This window comes from Triturus cristatus, chromosome 4_1 (assembly GCF_964204655.1).
Source record: "Triturus cristatus chromosome 4_1, aTriCri1.1, whole genome shotgun sequence".
Classification (NCBI taxonomy): Eukaryota; Metazoa; Chordata; class Amphibia; order Caudata; family Salamandridae; genus Triturus; species Triturus cristatus.
In genome coordinates this window covers 1020644934-1020664841 of record NC_140585.1, presented here as the reverse complement: position 1 = coordinate 1020664841, position 19908 = coordinate 1020644934, and the positions used below count along the sequence as shown (strand labels likewise).

At 46.5% G+C, this 19908-nt stretch overlaps 1 pseudogene; it reads left to right on the top strand.

The window, feature by feature from the left end:
• The first annotated feature begins 12333 nt into the window (after positions 1–12333).
• Positions 12334–14452, top strand: LOC146855999 (E3 SUMO-protein ligase KIAA1586-like; annotated as a pseudogene).
• Positions 14453–19908: the final 5456 nt, after the last annotated feature.

The window sequence follows — 19908 nt, the reverse complement described above, 5'->3', positions numbered from 1 at the left end:
CTGGGTTTAATCCATAACCGTTCTTTAGCCCACTCTGCCACCCCAGTTCAGACATGGCCATATGCAAATCAGTCTGACACTGTGCCTCATGGGAACAGTCCAGCCCAAACTGCCAAGCCATGCCTTCCCTGGAACGGAAACAAGCATCCTAGGACCGGTTTCTGGCATTTCAGCCGTCTTCAGCCAGGCTTGCTTGAATCCAGTGGCAAAGTGAGCAAGGGACTCACGTCTGAGCATACCCTGCCAACTTAAGGCGAACAAAGCGGTACAAAAGGGGGTGGTGATGGACGGAGCATCAGAACCAATCAAACACTCACACCCAGTCAACAGATCTGGGTTTAATCCATAACCGTTCTTTAGCCCACTCTGCCACCCCAGTTCAGACATGGCCATATGCAAATCAGTCTGACACTGTGCCTCATGGGAACAGTCCAGCCCAAACTGCCAAGCCATGCCTTCCCTGGAACGGAAACAAGCATCCTAGGACCGGTTTCTGGCATTTCAGCCGTCTTCAGCCAGGCTTGCTTGAATCCAGTGGCAAAGTGAGCAAGGGACTCACGTCTGAGCATACCCTGCCAACTTAAGGCGAACAAAGCGGTACAAAAGGGGGTGGTGATGGACGGAGCATCAGAACCAATCAAACACTCACACCCAGTCAACAGATCTGGGTTTAATCCATAACCGTTCTTTAGCCCACTCTGCCACCCCAGTTCAGACATGGCCATATGCAAATCAGTCTGACACTGTGCCTCATGGGAACAGTCCAGCCCAAACTGCCAAGCCATGCCTTCCCTGGAACGGAAACAAGCATCCTAGGACCGGTTTCTGGCATTTCAGCCGTCTTCAGCCAGGCTTGCTTGAATCCAGTGGCAAAGTGAGCAAGGGACTCACGTCTGAGCATACCCTGCCAACTTAAGGCGAACAAAGCGGTACAAAAGGGGGTGGTGATGGACGGAGCATCAGAACCAATCAAACACTCACACCCAGTCAACAGATCTGGGTTTAATCCATAACCGTTCTTTAGCCCACTCTGCCACCCCAGTTCAGACATGGCCATATGCAAATCAGTCTGACACTGTGCCTCATGGGAACAGTCCAGCCCAAACTGCCAAGCCATGCCTTCCCTGGAACGGAAACAAGCATCCTAGGACCGGTTTCTGGCATTTCAGCCGTCTTCAGCCAGGCTTGCTTGAATCCAGTGGCAAAGTGAGCAAGGGACTCACGTCTGAGCATACCCTGCCAACTTAAGGCGAACAAAGCGGTACAAAAGGGGGTGGTGATGGACGGAGCATCAGAACCAATCAAACACTCACACCCAGTCAACAGATCTGGGTTTAATCCATAACCGTTCTTTAGCCCACTCTGCCACCCCAGTTCAGACATGGCCATATGCAAATCAGTCTGACACTGTGCCTCATGGGAACAGTCCAGCCCAAACTGCCAAGCCATGCCTTCCCTGGAACGGAAACAAGCATCCTAGGACCGGTTTCTGGCATTTCAGCCGTCTTCAGCCAGGCTTGCTTGAATCCAGTGGCAAAGTGAGCAAGGGACTCACGTCTGAGCATACCCTGCCAACTTAAGGCGAACAAAGCGGTACAAAAGGGGGTGGTGATGGACGGAGCATCAGAACCAATCAAACACTCACACCCAGTCAACAGATCTGGGTTTAATCCATAACCGTTCTTTAGCCCACTCTGCCACCCCAGTTCAGACATGGCCATATGCAAATCAGTCTGACACTGTGCCTCATGGGAACAGTCCAGCCCAAACTGCCAAGCCATGCCTTCCCTGGAACGGAAACAAGCATCCTAGGACCGGTTTCTGGCATTTCAGCCGTCTTCAGCCAGGCTTGCTTGAATCCAGTGGCAAAGTGAGCAAGGGACTCACGTCTGAGCATACCCTGCCAACTTAAGGCGAACAAAGCGGTACAAAAGGGGGTGGTGATGGACGGAGCATCAGAACCAATCAAACACTCACACCCAGTCAACAGATCTGGGTTTAATCCATAACCGTTCTTTAGCCCACTCTGCCACCCCAGTTCAGACATGGCCATATGCAAATCAGTCTGACACTGTGCCTCATGGGAACAGTCCAGCCCAAACTGCCAAGCCATGCCTTCCCTGGAACGGAAACAAGCATCCTAGGACCGGTTTCTGGCATTTCAGCCGTCTTCAGCCAGGCTTGCTTGAATCCAGTGGCAAAGTGAGCAAGGGACTCACGTCTGAGCATACCCTGCCAACTTAAGGCGAACAAAGCGGTACAAAAGGGGGTGGTGATGGACGGAGCATCAGAACCAATCAAACACTCACACCCAGTCAACAGATCTGGGTTTAATCCATAACCGTTCTTTAGCCCACTCTGCCACCCCAGTTCAGACATGGCCATATGCAAATCAGTCTGACACTGTGCCTCATGGGAACAGTCCAGCCCAAACTGCCAAGCCATGCCTTCCCTGGAACGGAAACAAGCATCCTAGGACCGGTTTCTGGCATTTCAGCCGTCTTCAGCCAGGCTTGCTTGAATCCAGTGGCAAAGTGAGCAAGGGACTCACGTCTGAGCATACCCTGCCAACTTAAGGCGAACAAAGCGGTACAAAAGGGGGTGGTGATGGACGGAGCATCAGAACCAATCAAACACTCACACCCAGTCAACAGATCTGGGTTTAATCCATAACCGTTCTTTAGCCCACTCTGCCACCCCAGTTCAGACATGGCCATATGCAAATCAGTCTGACACTGTGCCTCATGGGAACAGTCCAGCCCAAACTGTGTTTGATTGGTTCTGATGCTCCGTCCATCACCACCCCCTTTTGTACCGCTTTGTTCGCCATAACTTGGCAGGGTATGCTCAGACGTGATTCCCTTGCTCACTTTGCCACTGGATTCAAGCTAGCCTGGCTGAAGACGGCTGAAATGCCAGAAACCGGTCCTAGGAAGCTTGTTTCCGGTCCAGGGAAGGCATGGCTTGGCAGTTCGGGCTGGACTGTTCCCATGAGGCACAGGGTCAGACTGATTTGCATATGGCCATATCTGAACTGGGGTGGCAGAGTGGGCTAAAGAACGGTGATGGATCAAACCCAGATCTGTTGACTGGGTGTGAGTGTTTGATTGGTTCTGATGCTCCGTCCATCACCACCCCCTTTTGTACCGCTTTGTTCGCCATAACTTGGCAGGGTATGCTCAGACGTGAGTCCCTTGCTCACTTTGCCACTGGATTCAAGCTAGCCTGGCTGAAGACGGCTGAAATGCCAGAAACCGGTCCTAGGAAGCTTGTTTCCGGTCCAGGGAAGGCATGGCTTGGCAGTTCGGGCTGGACTGTTCCCATGAGGCACAGGGTCAGACTGATTTGCATATGGCCATATCTGAACTGGGGTGGCAGAGTGGGCTAAAGAACGGTGATGGATCAAACCCAGATCTGTTGACTGGGTGTGAGTGTTTGATTGGTTCTGATGCTCCGTCCATCACCACCCCCTTTTGTACCGCTTTGTTCGCCATAACTTGGCAGGGTATGCTCAGACGTGAGTCCCTTGCTCACTTTGCCACTGGATTCAAGCTAGCCTGGCTGAAGACGGCTGAAATGCCAGAAACCGGTCCTAGGAAGCTTGTTTCCGGTCCAGGGAAGGCATGGCTTGGCAGTTCGGGCTGGACTGTTCCCATGAGGCACAGGGTCAGACTGATTTGCATATGGCCATATCTGAACTGGGGTGGCAGAGTGGGCTAAAGAACGGTGATGGATCAAACCCAGATCTGTTGACTGGGTGTGAGTGTTTGATTGGTTCTGATGCTCCGTCCATCACCACCCCCTTTTGTACCGCTTTGTTCGCCATAACTTGGCAGGGTATGCTCAGACGTGAGTCCCTTGCTCACTTTGCCACTGGATTCAAGCTAGCCTGGCTGAAGACGGCTGAAATGCCAGAAACCGGTCCTAGGAAGCTTGTTTCCGGTCCAGGGAAGGCATGGCTTGGCAGTTCGGGCTGGACTGTTCCCATGAGGCACAGGGTCAGACTGATTTGCATATGGCCATATCTGAACTGGGGTGGCAGAGTGGGCTAAAGAACGGTGATGGATCAAACCCAGATCTGTTGACTGGGTGTGAGTGTTTGATTGGTTCTGATGCTCCGTCCATCACCACCCCCTTTTGTACCGTCATGGTTGAGCAGGGCTGAAAAATAAGACTGAGGTTTATTTGTTAAATATTAATCATTCAGAGGTATCTGGAAGGGTAGTGTTTTTAATGCTGCCTGATCTTGCTGGCAAGAAACCTGTTGTACTTGTTTGTTAATACGTGTTATCCAGATGGTATAGGAAATACAAGTCAGAGCGAGAGAAGATTTATTTATTTTAAGAGAATCCATTGTTTTCATGAGCTGCTTGCTCCATGGCGAGCCAGTTTTTTCAAATGTATCTCTGAGGCAGCTTTTTAGGGTATTCCCTGCAGATTTAAAAATTCGGATATAGTATTTTAAGAAGTCGGCCTTGAGGTTTAGTGATTGTTTAACTAACCCCAGCTCTAATCTAAGTCTTGCCCTTGAAACATGTTTTGCTAGTTGAAAGATTCTTCTGTAGGCCACGCACTGAGCTCGCTCTAAGGTTTCTGAACAAGCACCCAGAAATGCTTGGTGTCCGTACGAGAGTGCTGGGAGGAGTGAGGCTTGAGTGACCTTTCTTATAGCCTCTGCTGACGGACTATCTAGCTTGTTGTTCAATTTTGTTAAACCATACATTATAGCCGCCGATTTATAGATCAGTTCTTTTTAAAGAGCGGTGGATCTTGCTGTTTCTGTGAGCCATATCCCCAAATACTTATACTTCCGCACTGTAGTTATTATCCTGGTGCCAGGTGTAAAAAGTTTTTAGTGTTTTGCCGACCTATTACTAAAATCTTGGTTTTATCTGGATTGATGGTAAGATAGTTTGATGTACAATATTCATGATCGTTGGAGGCCCACTTTGGTATGGTCCATGATGACTATGTCATCGGCGTAGTGTAGAATGTGTATAGAACGATTTCCTAGTCGAGGCGGGTCCATGCATTTATTAACAAGATCCTTTCCTAAGTCGGCGGTATATAAATTAAAAAGAAGGGGAGCTAGCACACAGCCTTGCTTCAAACCATCAGCAGTGTAGATTTTGGCCGAGAGAGACATGGGGCCTGTTTTCACCTGCACCCAGGTTTCTGAATAGAGGGACGTTATAGCTATTAAAAGTGAGGATGGGATGCCCCAATTTGCTAATTTCCTCCACAACAGTTGTCTGTTAACCTTGTCAAATGATGCGGTTAAATTGACAAAGCAGCAAAATAGTGGAGGTTGGTGCAGCTGAGTTGCGTGGTGACAGAGGGCAGATAATGTGATTATATTGTCGGTTGTTGTGGCTCCTCCTCGGAAGCAGTGTTAGAAGTGGGGGGGAACAGAAGGGCACGGCGTGCCCCTACTTTTAAAAATTATGTTAGTCCGTTCTCCTACTTCTTGATTTAAAAAAAGCATACCGGGACTGCCCTAATTTAAAATGACACCTTTATTATCCAGCCTGTGTGGTCCACCGCGCACATCGACGAAGGCCTCTGCAGCGCGCCCAACCTCCTCCCTTTCCCCTCTGTGTCTAGGGCCTGCAAAGTGACACTGAAAGGGGCCATCAGTCTAGCATAGCGCGAAAACGGCTGCCCTGAGCCCGTGATTCACACCTCATTCAGTGAGGACGCTACCTGCTTGCCCCCACTGTGACCAATACAATGGTCACATCAGGATACTTTGGTGTCCCCCACCCCCCATTTCCCACTCACGCAGACTGATGGACGCCACCTGGGAAAGAAGAAAAGGGCTTCACTGAGGACTTTGTGACTGTGAATCTGCTCTCCAGCCTGCCAGAACTGAAAAGCTGTCCCAGCCCCACTAGCCTCTCCTGGAAATTGTTCTCCGTGCCTGCCCAGAGGTCCCCGGCCCCTCCTTTACAGCTCTGCAAGAGGAGCCTGGACTGCCTCTGAAGTTGAACTACACAAACATAAAGTAAGTTGGGAAAGTAAAATACCTGGTGCATTTTTTAACCGGAAAATGTCGAATGTCTTATCTGCTGTTTTTTATGTTATTTTTTTTTATGTGTAGCAGACATGACAACCCTCCCGATTCAGGCAGGAGACTACCGATTTGAAGGCTAGTCTCTCGCCTCCCGATTGAAGCATCTAGAAACCCGATGCCAGCACTAATTACGTTACCTTCTGCTCTAGGCTGCAAAATATCGAAAACACATTTTAAAGGGATGTTTCAAAGATGGACTAGAATTTCTTTTCATGCCATGACAAGAATAAGCGCATTTTCGAGTTGGGGGATTTTAGGTTAACAGGTTGCATTAATAGTCTCATATTAAAGGCAAGCATGCGTGCCTGTGCTAAGAAGCTGTAACTCCTGAAGACTACACCCTAAACAAGTATGATGGCTTACGATGTTACAATGGTTTGAAGAGGCCAAAGCTTCAGGTCTTTAGGGGAGTGCACGGGTATTCAGAGAGCAGCACTGCAAACTGTGTGTAAAGGGGAAAACCTAAGCATGAGAGAAGATCAAGGAAATCTCTGTCTAGAAACGTGGTTAATTGGCTGTGTCACGTTTCCTAACATACACTTGGTAAAGAAAAATATATATTTTACTGTACAGCTAAATACATCATTAACTAGTCTGAATTAACGTGTGAAATCTGATATATTTTTAACTTCCGATATTTAACATGGCATGTTCACAAAGTCTGCTTTTTAAACCATAAATGTGATAAACCTAGTTGTCCCTGTGGTGAAGCCGTGATCTACCATTAAATACACTATTGTGAAACAATACCTATGAGGCTAAAATTGCTAGAAACTACGCTACGTGCCAGCATTTTTAAAATAAACATTTGAGCTACTATGGTCAAGAAAGGGACTTATTCAACCAGCGTTGAACCTGGTATCATGTTAGTCGCTACTTATTTGATGTCCGTTGTCCTACCTGTTTTCATCATTATATTTTCTGTTATAGCGCCCAACACATAGACCCACAAAATATTTTGTAAGATTGTTGAGCGAACACAGACCTTCTGGCTCTTTTGAACATCTGTGCCGTAGTAGAGGATGCATAGGTGATAAAACGTTCATAACCAATATACGATGATTAAATTAAATTAGACAAATTGATCCTTTGACAAATATAGATGTAAGCTTTAATGTCTCTCAGTGTTTCTGCCCTACCTTGCCCCATCCCTTACCATCGACCTTTCATCTCACCTTACAGTTTGTTTTTGTGCGTAACCGACACCCGGGCTGAGCCATGGGTGGCAGTGCAGTCTTTCGTCCTTTCAATGTGGAGCAATCAACTGGAAACATACATTTGTATTTGTTCCCAGAATACAAAGGGGACCCCTGGTGCAAAGGTTCTGCTCTGTAATGAGGGCGGTCTGGACTTAAAGCACAGAAGAGATCAGCACACACCCTTTCTATTCATCACGTCTAAAATGGGAAGGCAACATGTGATTATTTAAGGTTTAATATGAATTATTCACATTAAAATAAATTTCCAAAGTCCGATATGTTTCCAATCACAGAATGTCCCCAATACGCTTAAAAGTGGAAGCACAAGCCATTTGTCTCCGAGCCACGGAGTTTCTGTCATCAGCACTTCTCCTATTTTCCACAGGACCAGTTCAAACATGAATAGCAAAATATCCTAGTTTGCAAATGTTTTCTGAATAATTATGATCCTGGCATATTTGACACATAACACATCTGCTACATAATCTGACAATTTTAACTTACAAATTGTTTGTAGCTCAAACGGATCAAAAGTTACAAAAAATATGACTTGTGTTGCTGCGAAGTGGACAGCCCTTCGCAAATGTTGCACCCTAAGTGCGCCTGATATGCGCAGACATGGGTCCCGGGCTCACTGTCCCAAAAGCAGCTAAAGTCAGAAAGCCGGTAGCGAGAGCTCAAAAGATATATTATCAGTAGTCCGGTAATGAGAGATCAGTAGTTTCTCGGATCTACTTTAAAGTGAAGGATCAATAAAGAACTGCGACAGATTTTCTTTTCCTGAGTCTTATGCCAATGGAACAGTAAAATGTATAAACTATTTAACTGTGTCGGTTTTGCACAATACCCTTTCTCACCATGGCTGGTGATGCTTGAGAGTAGTGTAGCGTAATGCTAGAGCTGAACTAGAGCGTACAAAGCGAGTAAGGGTGCCTTTTTTTCGGAGGATTTGCAGTCTGGGTGTTGCTACTCCCAAGATAATTTTGAAAATACTGCATTTTATTTTCAACACCCCGTTTTTACACAAATTCTCTCAAAAGCCATTACTGTGCCAAGACAACATAGCCTGATACTCCACAGGAGTTGACCACATTTTTATTCAAGATGCACAATATGTTCCTCCCATAAGTAAATATTTACCTCCACATTGCCAAGGCCTGTGTTTTGTCCTGCTTGCTCACATGTTATCTCACTCAGGCTCACTACCCCCATTATTCATTCTCATTCACTTTCCCTTTTACTCAAAATTGCTCACTTGCACACACTCTTCAACATTCGGTATCACATTCTCACTCTCACTCAGTCTCACCACTTTTTCCTACTCTGATTACCTCATTCTAACTTACAGTTACACTTACTCTACGTGACTCATTCTCACTCACTTTCTCTCACTTTCATCGACATACACTTTTTCACTCATGCTCAGTTACATTCAGGCACTCACTCATTCACACCCACATTTACTTACTCGCATTCATTCTTCTTTGCAGGACACTTGAATATATATGTGCTATACTATGTTTGAGCAGCTAGCTGGCTGACATGAATAAGAATTATTTATTTATTTATCTCACTTGTAAAGCGCACTATCACCTAACAGGCATCCTGACGCTGACAATCAAGAGTGCACAATTTGTGGATAAGAAGGAGCCCTTGTGGGTTTCCGTGAGTCAGATCAGATTCTCTTGAAGAGTTCCTTTGTCTCTGAGCCCTGCTTAACACATGTGTACAGGAGGAGCCCTATATTCATGTCCTCAATGTTTGAGAGAAAAAATACTCATTGATTTCTGAACGGAAGTAAAAGCGTTAAGGTAACATGTCGTTCCTGCTTATATTTTTCATGCTTTACATAATCCTGCATTCCCTATGAGTGTTTGCTTTTTCCAGAATGTTGTTACTTTTTTTCAGGCACTGCATAATTTGAAATGAGTCACATCCAGGTGCTTATAATGGGGCAGAATTGGGTTGTAGCTGAAGACAGTGCGAGTTTCACTCAGTGGGGCAGAAGGGTGTTCGGTGGGGATAGGATGTGGCATTATGGCCAGAGCTACCGAATTTGGAACTGGGGAACCTGGTTCAGCCTTCATGCCTTGTCCATCAGACCACTCCTGAGGGAGCACCCATGATAGACCTTAGAAGGCCCCACTAGACCTTAGAAGCCCTGGTCTCTTAGCACCAGCAGGTGAACCCTACTGGTGGCCAGTGTTGGGTAAACTTGAAGCCCTGTCCACCACAACCCATACCGAAGTTCACCACCAGTCTTGTGGGCAGGTCTACAAATCAGCGCACCCTAGAGCAACAGTGGCTTTGTCACGGAGGTCACAGGACCATTGAGGCAAGTCCACCTCACGGATTGGTGCCTTCATAGGCCTTGTTCCAGTAGTGCAAATGCAACTCACCAGGGATTTGCAATGCAGGATTTGCATGCACACCAGACTAAGGAGCACGTTTTCAAGGGCCTTGCGTCATGCTTGCACCTTACAATGTGGTACATGCACAATGCAAAGCCCGAAGTCATATTTTAAAAGCCATGTAAAACCACTTTGCATGTCTTTGAGCGGCTTCATAGATATGGAGTACTGCAACGCAGCACAAACTGCTGCATTGCCTTACTGTGTGCACGGGAGATGTTGCGGTAGGTGTTGCATGGGAGACTGGTTTTGTAACTGGGGACTGGTTTTGCAACAATGCTGCGAAATCGGCCCCCAGTAACAAAACCAGCAGAACTGTGCAGCATAATGACTCACTCTTAAAAACGCATAAATCACTGCAGAGTTCCTTGTAACCACAGTAGTTTTCCTGCAATAATAAAAGTCTCCCACACAACTCCCACGGTTTTTAACACATTCATAGATTTACAAGGACTTGTAATCCTGGGAATGTGGCAAAATCTTGCGCTGACCCAGAGGAGGCATAACTAGGAGAAATATCTTTATTTCTCCTTCTTTTTTCCTCTTTCAAACTGTGCTTTATTCTGCAGCCCACATAAAAAGATGAAAAAGCCTCTCAAGATTGTTTTTGTACAGGAAGGTGCCCCTTCCTGCACAAAACAATCCTGCATGCAAAGGAGGCACCCTTGCACCATGGGGTAAGTGTGCCTGCGTTGAAGCTAGGCTGTCGAAATGGCGCCAGTGCAGGGGGAAAAGACAGGAATGCACCATATTGGATAAATACCGTGCATTCTTGCCCTTTCCCTGTGATACAGGGTAGCGCAGCAAAGTAACTTGCTGTGCTGCCCTGCGCCACCATTCCCAAACTTCATTGTCTTTCTGCTTCATACACAAGCACTTTTAGCATGTGCTGCCTGCTTTGGGGCCACTGCAATTATGCAGCAATGGAGGACAACATTATGTTGCAGTGTTGACTAAATTATGCAGCAAAAAAGACTGCAGTGTTATGTAGTAAATTTTCTGATACATTATTATTTTGCCATTTTTACACATACTAACAGTCTCTGGAAAGCTTTCGCCTCATTAATTCCAGTGTAACATGCAAATGCAGCGGTGAGAAAGGTGACCAGTCAACCTTTGCACATGGCCTTCCACTTCACAGCAACACAATTCACGTTGTTTAGTAACTTTTGATCCGTTTGAGCTACAATTTTTTTTTGTTACAACCATCAGATTATGCGGGAGATGTATCATGTGGAAAAATACGGCAGAGCTATAATTATGTGGAAAACATCTGCAAACTAGGATATTTTACCATTCATGTTTGAACATCTAATGCTGGCCTCGTGCATGCTGAGTGCAGCACATAAAAGAAACATAGGACTACAACTTTGCAGTGCTCGAGTGTCACTGAATGACGTAGTCAACAGGGCTCCCAGCACAGAAAACATTGACAGAGAGGTACAAGTGTTAATAAAATTTAACTATTATGCTAACTATTATGCATACACTGGCTCAGATAACTAAAAAGCATTATGCCAGAACTTATCAACTTATTATGTTCCAGGTCTTGTTTACCAGCTGCTATAAGATGTGTACTGCCGTAAGACATCTAGGGGGTTGACTTGGCCATTCAAGAAGGCCCAACTTTATGAGAAGGTGCAGGAATGGGCAGCAGAGCTCAATAGTTAGAACAGTGGTCTTTAGACCAGGATTTACTGGTGTCTAGCATGTTTTTTTTCCCTGAACTTAGTTATGGAACAATTTAAAATTGAGCAGTTCCCATTCTGTAGATACCAGTGCAAAAGGATTATTATTTTCTAGCAAATTCATGCTAACTTTTATTTAACATTCCCTTCTTTATTTGAAAGATTTCTCAGATCGTGCTGTTGCAGACACTCACCAGAAACTGGAGGAGGGTGTTTCTGTTCTCAAAACAGAAAGACAGGTCATCCTCAAACCACAACACTGCACGGCCATAGAGGGATCAGGTTAACTGCTAGATCGGAGGCAAATCAGTGTCACTGCATAGGCCGCAAAGCACAGTTGTCACAGAATCTCGGAAGTAGGGGTGCTTCCTAAATCTCTTCCGCCTGCCACATAAATTGCTGCTTACCCAGAAGCTTTGCAGTATTCGACTTTCTTCAATTCAACGTCAAGTTTTAAAGAGGTAAAGAGCCTCAGCCAGGTTCTGAGACTATCCAATCTATTCCCTCACATTTATTGGGACCTGCTCATTGATACAAACAATGTAGCATTTAATTCCCCCATTATTTCATTGCATAAATGCATGTACAAATATTTTTCAAGTAAATGCCTTAAGTGTGGGCTGACACATTTTAATTTACACCTTAGTTTTCATTGTCAAATGGCTTATATTCAATATAGTGTTTACCGTGGGATTAAAAAATGACATGGACTCTTTCTTAAATTGTCTTGTGGAAAATCCCAATTCGTACCGACAGCCAGCATTTAAAATAAATCATGAGTTATGGTACAGTGCTTATTTTAAAATGTATGTATTCACACAATTATTTATGCAGATGCTTCAGTGGCTGCAGAAGAAAAATGCTCTAGCCACATCTCGCGAAACTCACAAGTCCCCAGGCTCCAGTTCGGAAGGGCAAATGCAAATCAGGGTTTTGAAAGGCAAACAAGTGAAAGTGGCAGGATGCCCGAGAAGAGGAGAAGAGTCGATTCTGAAGACGAAGTATTTTTAGATGGCTGTGGCACTAACGACAGTCACATACTCCTCCAAGGAAATGTGGTGGAGAGTGTGGATCAAATTGATCACCCAGCCTGCTGGTCTTTGGAACAACTTGAAATCAAACGTACAGAGTATCCATGGCTCTTATTTTCCAAAGGCAAGCTTGGATGTAAAGTGTGCAGGAAGGTAAATCTTAAAACAGAAACAAGTCAAGGTGTGCATTTTTCCATGGAATGGGTAGATTGCTTGGTCATCCCATATGGCCCTTCTAAAGACAAGCAGTTAATTTCTCTGCGGAAAAAAATATTTTGTCATAAGAATAGCTCCTTTCATCTTAAGGCACTAGCTATTTTAGAACAGAGGGCCTGTGAAAGTATTCCACAGTACAATTTTAAAATGCAAATGAAAGTACAGGAAGAGACATGCCGTGTATTCAGAACTGCATACAAAATAGGCAAACATGAGCGCCCTTTTTCTGATATGCCGTTAGATATTGATGTTCAAAAGATGAATGGTGCAGACTTGGGCAGAGTCTTGCATTCAGATCACAGCTGCGCTGACATAATAGACCATATTGCTGCTACAATGAGGCCAAGGCTGATTGATTGTATCTTGCAGAATGAATCAAAAATAAGCCTCATGATAGATGAATCTACCACAGTTAGTAAATTGACCACACTAATTATCTGTGTAAGAGCATGTATTGATAAACACAATGAGCCACTGACCTTTTTCTTAGACCTTGTTGAGTTGCCAAGCCCAGCAGCAGATATAATCTTAGATACCTTACTTGCATGCTTAGAAAGACACGGTTTTACTGATGAGTATTTAAAAAGTAATTTGGTTCAGCTTGTAACAGATGGTGCTTCCAATATGATAGGTAGGAAATCCGGTGTGGCAACTCTTCTGAAACTGAAATATCCACAGTTGAGTGTATGGCACTGTGCTAACCACAAGCTGGAGTTTGCTGTGGGTGATGTTTGTAAAGAAGTCACAGGCATTAATCAGCTCAAAGTTTTTTTTGATAAAATATATGCCACCTACCATGCCTCTCCGAAAAATCAGAGAGAGCTTGGGGAATGTGCTCTGGAGGTAGAAGTAAGACTTCTGGCAATTGGAAAGGTGCTAGATGTACGTTGGGTGTCCTCAAGTGAAAGATCTGTGAGAGCTGTTTGGAATAACTACAAAGCACTTAGTAAACATTTCATGGAATCTTCCGAAGACTCAACGAGGAGTGACATTGAGCAGAGGAAATATTCTGGTTTAAACCGTTTACTAACCTCCCTGGTGTTTGTTGAAAATATGGGCATTTTATATGATGCTCTCACAGAATTGGGTGACCTATCCAGAAGGCTGCAGCGGCGTGATATGACCATATATGAGGTCGATCGTTCAATACAGATGCAGATTTTAGTGTTTGAATCAATGGCTGATTCACCTGGGCCCTTTGCTACAACTGCATTAGATGCTGCTGAACGGATGCAGTTTGCTGGTGTAGGACTGCAACAGAACAAAGGCTGTGTTAGCATCAATAGGGCACAGTTCTTTAGGAGCTTAGCAAATAACCTGCGAAAAAGGATAACAATGTCTAATGCATCAAATGTTTCTAGATGCACAACCACAAACAATGATGAAATAGAATACAAAGAGTTAGTACATAGAATGAAACTCCTACAACCAGTTTATTGGCCAGATCCAGTAGACATCTTATACGGTGAGGGACAATTACAAAACCTTTGTAGCAGGTTGCTAGTATTTGATACTAGGCAGTACATCCTTGGTTTCAGAGAGTACAAACAAAATAAAAATTGCATCTCTGGAAGCCTGAAACCATTAGTGCACATTATAAACACCTTTTGTACCTCAACTGCTCACACGACTGCGGAACAGAATATCAATCAATCGTCTGTCTTCTATAATGTTCATAAATATCGTGGGGCCACCTGTCATAGAATTTAAACCGGAATTTTATGTTCAGAAATGGTTAGAAAAAGGGAAGAGAAGTGCCGATGAAAGAAACTGCATGGCTCGGAGACAAATGGCTTATGATTCCACTTATAAGCGTATTTGGAATATTCTGTGATTGGAAACATGTCCCACATTGTAAATGAATTAAATATAAACAACTTATATTTTAAACCTTAAATAAACATGTTTATTGATTCTTTGAATTAAATAACGTTATAATCTGTAACTGGTCAGTGAAATGCCAAACGTTCAAAAATTGGTATGTTTTGCTATTTCTAGCCACACCTCCGACTCCGCCCACTAATCCAATCCTCTGCTTATTCCTGCCCCCTGAGTCTCCGCCCACAGTTCCCCTACTTTTTTTTCCCCACTTCGACCACTGGTCGGAAGCCATACCGAGTGGACATCTTTGGTAAATCTAACTTTTGTCTATAAATTGTCTGACGATAAAGATAGTATAGACATTAGCATCCAGTGGCAACTGGCCGAGTTCACACAGTCCACCACAGTTTGACTTCAACAGCGCATAATGCTGCAGCCACATCCGAGCACACAAGATAAATATGTCTCTCAGTTGACGTCAGGCGCGCAACACCCATTGGACTCAAAGGGCTTCAGCCCCCTCCCCCCCCCCCCCCCCCCCCCCCCCCCGTCGTGTGCAGCAGCCCGGGATGAGACACCTTCCCGGGCAAAAAAGCAGCCGCACCCGAGCACTTTACAGGTCTTTAAAAGACCATTTGCATGTTAATGAGGCCTCGCTGTTGTTTCACCCCTTCTAAGAGCCCCTGCAGCTCCACTCTGCCAATTGCTTAAAGTTCAGCCCCCCCGAAATTTTTGCTCAGCCCCCCCCGAAATTTGGCTCTAGTTGCGCCTCTGGTTGACGTATCCATTGAGGAGAGATAATGAAAACCACATTTAGAATATATGAGGGGTCCTCCTTACTCCCATGCAGGTGTGTTCACAGAATCCAGTCCCCCTTGTTTCTATGCAAAATCTCAGCTGAAACAAACATTTATTGCGACATTTCTTTCCAAATTAGGTTTTGATGATGTTAATGATAAAAGGAGAGATGGCACCCAGAGGCCTTAATCACGTGAGTGAAGAGGAGAAACATCTCAGAATAACTCAAGTATTACTTTTTGCTGCCCCCGGTTGCCCTTTCCAAGAGAAGTGATTATTTTCTGCATTGCAGTGACTTTTAGCTGCAATCTGTTCGACTGCGCCATGGTTAGCAGGCAATAATCCCATGTAATGCTAAAACTGCACCAGAGATGAAAGAGAGCTTTATAAAGCCGAGAGCTAATCCTCATCGAACTAATAGGGAAACAGAGTAATTCTAATTTCAGCGGATCTTCCGGTATAGGGATTGAACTCATATTGGAGATAAGGAATGTTCTATCCCCCCTGCATTTTACAAAGGACTGAATTATCCCGAGCATGATAGGGAAGCAGATGACGTGGATAAGGCAAATTAGGCAGGAGTTACTAGATGCAGTTTCCCAATAGTCCTGTATGGTGGCTTGATTGGACCAAATACCGGCACTTAAGCACGGCACGGTCACTTTTTTATTCATTTATAGTGCCCTGTGCCCATGCCATTCAACAGCCTCTTCTGAGCATGTTTGGATAAAAAATGGGCGAGAAAGATTTAGCACCTCATTATGTGTCCTGAGCATGTCAGGGGCAAACTGCGCACGTGTTAAGTGATAGTAGAGCGATGTGTGGCGATTATTGGGAGCGCAATTTGTATATCATTCAGAGCTTCGAACATCGGAATGGGGAATAAAACAATAATAATATGTGTTCCCTCGTTCGAGATGCCCAAACTCAGAAAGTATATGTTGCCTCACTCAATTATCACCAAGTTCTACCTGTAGAAACTCCTACGGCGCGAAACTGCTGTAAAACGCCTGAACTAGAAATTACACAAGGCTAGTGAATTTACAACGCGCTAGCAGGCCTCGAAAAACCTTTAAAATATTGTCAGCCCTGCAGGCAGAGTAACTGTTAATTATCTGCTCGACCCTTGAAGCGGAAGCTATATTTTTGCGTGTTGAAATTATTTTTATTGGAACCATAGACATCAAGGGGAACAAACCCAAATACAATCCGCAAAAAGACACAAGAGAATGATACAGCTGTCAAATATGATACACGTGAATCTGACAAAAAAGAAAGGGGGGGGCGGGGGACAGAGCCAGCGTAACTGAGAATCAAAGAAACAGAGAGTGGGGATGGGGGTGGATAGGGGGAGAGGGGAGGGAGAAAGAATAAGGGGTAAAGGCAGACGATGGCAGGGAGGATGGCTAAGGGGGTCAGCTTTCCCCTAGAAAGGGGGACCAAAGAAGGAGGAACTTGTTATTCCTATCCATCAGGTTATAGATCGCCTTCTCATAAGAGGCTGTCTTGAACACTACCTCAAGCAATTCCTCGTGAATTAGGACTTGCGGAGAACGCCAATGACATAGGATACAGATTTTGACCGTTGTGAGGGCAGTGGTAAGTAGGCAGTGAGTATGGTCTGTTAACTGGGGGAGGTCCACCAGGTTGTGTAGGAGAAGTAGCCAACTCGATAGTGGGGAGGACATATCCATGGTCTCCCCCAAAGTGGACCTTACTGCAGTCCAGAAAGGGCAACCGCAGGACATTACGCTAAGAGGTGAACCATGTCACAGGACGCATGGTCGTATCTCCAACAGGAGTAGTGGGGCATCAGGCCCACGGCGTGAAGGCACGCCAGCGTCCAGTGCCATCCCTGTAGAATCTTAAAAAGGCTGTATTTCATCCAGACCTCTCGAGTCCCCCTGCCCAGGACTTCCAGTAGCTCAACCCTTGTATTTCACCTGAATACATGCCTGCCGGACCTCTCTGAGGCGCTCCACTTGCAGCTGTGAGTAAAAATGGCAAAGGTTATACAGTCCAGCTATCACACCCATAAACTGGCACCATGTTTTAAGGTATGTGAGCACTGGGGATGGGGGGGACAGACCAGGGTCATGGTCCTAGTCTGCTTGTTAGGCAGTGGCTCAATTGCTTGCAGTGCCAGTGCCGAGTTTGTGGCAGACCTAATTCTTCCCGCAATGCAGCGAAGGACTTGAGCTCATCCCGAGAAAGTAGTTGTGTCAAGGTATGGATGCCCGTTGCTCGCCAATAAGTCCAGTCAAGCATGTCCCTGCCAATGAGGATGCCATTTTGCAGCAAATTTGTGCTCTGTCATGAAGGTATGCATCCACAGAGAGTAGCTTGTGGGCTCGTGTCTGTATTCTGTACATTGCCTGTACCATAGGATTCAGAGCTCCAGTGCCGGCGGGTACATGCTGGTAGAGAGGGAGCAACCCCGGCGAGCCATTAACAGGCCAATTTTTAATAGTTACCCATAACGGGGGATCCGGAACCCAGATGTGCATTAACGGCAATTATGCCAGGTGGATAGCCATGTAATAGTGCTCCACGAATGTGAGGCCCAGACCCCCCGCGGACCTGTGGGCGCTAAGTCTCCTAATGGCTAAATGGGGCCTTGTTGACCCCCACCAAAGCCTTGATGGCCTTGTCCACTTGTCGGAGTTTCGAGAGGGGCGTCAGCAGGGGGAGCATGCCCAGCACATAGGTGAAGCGGGGAAGGGTCACCATTTTCACTGTTTGCGTGCGACCTTAAAGAGATAGGTTCAGCTGCAACCATTTGTCAATCAATCAATCAATCAGGCATTTTTTAAATTCGACTACTCACCCGTAAGGGTCTCAAGGTGCTGGGGGGGTGGGGGGGTTAGCAGGCTCCAGTCCATCAAGGGGGGGGTCTATCGAAGAGCCAGGTTTTGAGGTTTCTTGCAAAGATGGGGAGCGATGTTGTCTGTCTGAGGTGGAGCGGCAGGGCGTTCCAGGGTCAGGCTGCGAGGAAGGAGAAGGAGCAGCCTCCCGATCTGGTCTTTCTGGTGCGGGGGACCACAGCGTAGGAGAGCTGGGCAGATCGTAGGGTCCTCTGGGGTGCATGGAATTTGAGTCAGCTGTTCAGGTATGCTGGTCCGGTGTCGTGGAGGGCCTTGTGGGCGTGGGTGAGCATCTTGAAGGTGACTCTAGCTTCGATGGGGAGCCAGTGGAGGGTGCGCAGGTGCTGGGAGATGTGACAGGGTCTTGGCAGGTCAAGGACCAGTCTTGCGGCGGCATTCTAGATGTTCTGTAGCTTGCGGGTGAGGTTTTTGTTTATTCCGGCGTAGAGTGCGTTGCCATAGTCGAGTCTGCTGGTGACCAGGGCGTAAGTAACGGTCTTTCTGTGTTCGAGGGGGATCCATTTGAAGGTCTTACGTAGGAGGTGGAGAGTGTGGAAGCAGGAGGACGACACGGAGTTGATCTGGCGGTCCATTTTGAGCTCGGAGTCCAGGATGATTCCCAGGTTGCATGCGTGGTCTGTGGGGGAGTGCGGGCTTCCAAGGGCGGGGGGCCACCAGGTGTCGTTCCATGCGTCGGGGTTTGGGCCCATGATTAGTACTTCTGTTTTGTTGGTATTTAGTTGTAGGCAGCTGTTTTTCATCCATTTGGCGACGGCTTCCATGCCTTCTCGAAAATTGTGTCTGGCGGTATTGGGTTCGTTGGATAGGGAGAGGATGAGTTGGGTGTCGTCTGCGAATGACACAATGTTTTGTCCGTAGGTTCTGATGATGGGGGCGAGCGGATCCATGTAGACGTTGAAGAGTGTAGGGCTGAGGGAGGACCCCTGGGGGATTCTGCAGGTGTCAGGTGTAGGGTCGGAGAGGAAAGGGGGGAGTCTGACCCACTGGGTTCTGCCAGAGAGGAAGGAGCAGATCCAGTTGAGGGCCTTGTCTTGGATCCCTGCATCGTGGAGTCTGCGTATTACGGTACGGTGAGAGACTGTGTCGAATGCCGATGAGAGGTCGAGGAGGATGAGGGCTGCTGTTTCTCCTTTTTCCAGTAGGGTGCGGATGTCGTCCGTTGCAGCGAGGAGGGCGGTTTCCGTACTGTGGTTTTTTCTGAAGCCGGATTGGGAGTCATCGAGGATGGGGTGCTCTTCGATGAATGTGACGAGTTGGCTGTTGATGGCTTTCTCGATGACTTTCGCTGGGAACGGGAGCAGGGAGATGAGTCTGTAGTTTCTGAGGTCGGTGGGGTCCGCAGAGGGTTTCTTCAGGAGGGGGTTGACCTCGGCGTGTTTCCAGTTGTCGGGGAACGTGGTGGTTGCCAGGGAGCGGTTGATGGTGTGGCAGAGCATGGGTGCAATGGTGTCGGCAGCTCTGTTGAAAATGTGGTGGGGGCAGGGGTCCGTGGGGGCGCTGGAGTGGATTGACTTCATCGTCTTCAGTGTGTCTTCGGTGGTGAGGGCTGTCCAGTTGTCGATCGCTGGCTTCAGGGTGTTGGGGGTGGTTGGGTAGGGTTCAGTGTGTTGGTTGTCTTCGTCGAAGTTGTTGTAGATACTCTTGATTGTGTGGTGGAAAAAGGTGCTGAGTTTGTCGCAGAGGTCTTGTGAGGGAGGGATGTCGGTGGACTCACTGGTGGGCTGGGCAAACTCCTTGATGATGTTGAAGAGTTCTTTGCTGTTGTGTGAGTGAGTGGAGATTCTGT